At 28.4% G+C, this 1,645-nt stretch overlaps 1 long non-coding RNA gene across 1 annotated transcript; it reads right to left on the bottom strand.

Moving 5' to 3' along the window:
- Positions 1 to 840: 840 nt before the first annotated feature.
- LOC119589783 lies at positions 841 to 1,429 on the bottom strand. Its single transcript, XR_005230205.1, has 2 exons — positions 1,360 to 1,429; positions 841 to 1,219 (listed from the first exon to the last, which is right to left on the bottom strand). It is a non-coding gene; the product is annotated as an uncharacterized LOC119589783 (long non-coding RNA).
- Positions 1,430 to 1,645: the final 216 nt, after the last annotated feature.

Raw genomic sequence — 1,645 nt, 5'->3', positions numbered from 1 at the left:
ATATATATATATATATATATGTATATATATATGTATATATATACATGTATATATATACATGTACATGTATATATACATGTACATGTATATATACATGTACATGTATATATACATGTACATGTATATATACATGTACATGTATATACATGTACATGTATATAACATGTAATATATATACATGTATATATATATATATATATATATATATATATATATATATATATTATATATATATATACACATATATAATATACATATATATATATATGTGTGTGTGTGTGTGTGTATGTGTGTGTGTGTGTGTGTGTGTGTGTGTGTGTGTGTGTGTGTGTGTGTGTGTGTGTGCGTGTTTGTGTGTGTGTGTGTGTGTGTTGTGTGTGTATATATATGTATATATATGTATATATATATATATATGTATATATATATGTATATATATACATGTAATGTATATATACATGTACATGTATATATATGTACATGTATATATACTGTATATGTATATATACATGTACATGTATATATACATGTAATGTATATATACTATATATATATATAGATATATATATTATATATACATGTAATATATATATAATATATATATATATATATATATATATATATATTAATATATATATAATATATATTATCATATATATATATATATACATGTATATATATATACATATATATATATATATATATATATATTTGTGTATATATATACATATATATATATATGTGTGTGTGTGTGTGTGTGTGTGTGTGTGTGTGTGTGTGTGTGTGTGTGAGTGTGTGTGTGTGTGTTTGTGTGTGGTGTGGAATGATATGTTGTGTCAGTTTTTTTTTTTTTTTTTTTTTTAGATATCCTTATATTCCGACCGCTCTCTGTATAAACAGGAATATATATACGAGTATGGTTTAGAGGACTGAGATACAAAGAAAAAGTATTTAAACCTTTACCCATTGTATTTTTCAGATCGGTATATGTAGTTAAAACCACTCATAGAAAAAATATAGTTAACATCGCTTTTACAGTTTTTCCCTTTTTTACACTTGACAGTCATATCACTAGTCCACTTCAATACACCTCACTCCACTTCTTCACTTTTCTTATTTGCTCTTATCCAATGTTCTAAGCGACCGTTGACTTCAATGTCCCAGCCGCTGTTGTGATGTTGCAGGGCTCCAATTCGTGCGTCTGGCATACATTCACCACCTTTAGGGAAGGATATCGCAACATTATCTTTTGCGTTACATTAACAAAAATAACTTATTATCATGAAGCATGTAATGCGTCAAATCCGCATTATCATTGTAAATGAAATATGATTGCAATACACAAAACAAATTATCCACCTTTAGGGGTGGTCAGTTTATAGGTGAAAGGAAATACGCTGCTATTGCCACTGTGACCTCTCACAGCGCCACCAGTTCAGCTATTCAGGGCCATTTCCTTCCAACCTCCTCATCACCTCTTACGCGCGCTTATCACACCTCGTATATACATAACAACCACAAGCAGGTCGTCAGTGCTTAAAGGTGTGGTTGTGTGCTTGACAAATACCAGTTTGATCATTTAAGAAATTGTTAATTTCTTTAAATTCCTACTTAACACAAACACAGCTTATGCTCTTAAAATTTA

Source organism: Penaeus monodon, chromosome 26 (genome assembly GCF_015228065.2).
Source record: "Penaeus monodon isolate SGIC_2016 chromosome 26, NSTDA_Pmon_1, whole genome shotgun sequence".
Lineage (NCBI taxonomy): Eukaryota > Metazoa > Arthropoda > Malacostraca > Decapoda > Penaeidae > Penaeus > Penaeus monodon.
This window is presented reverse-complemented; position numbering and strand designations above follow the sequence as displayed.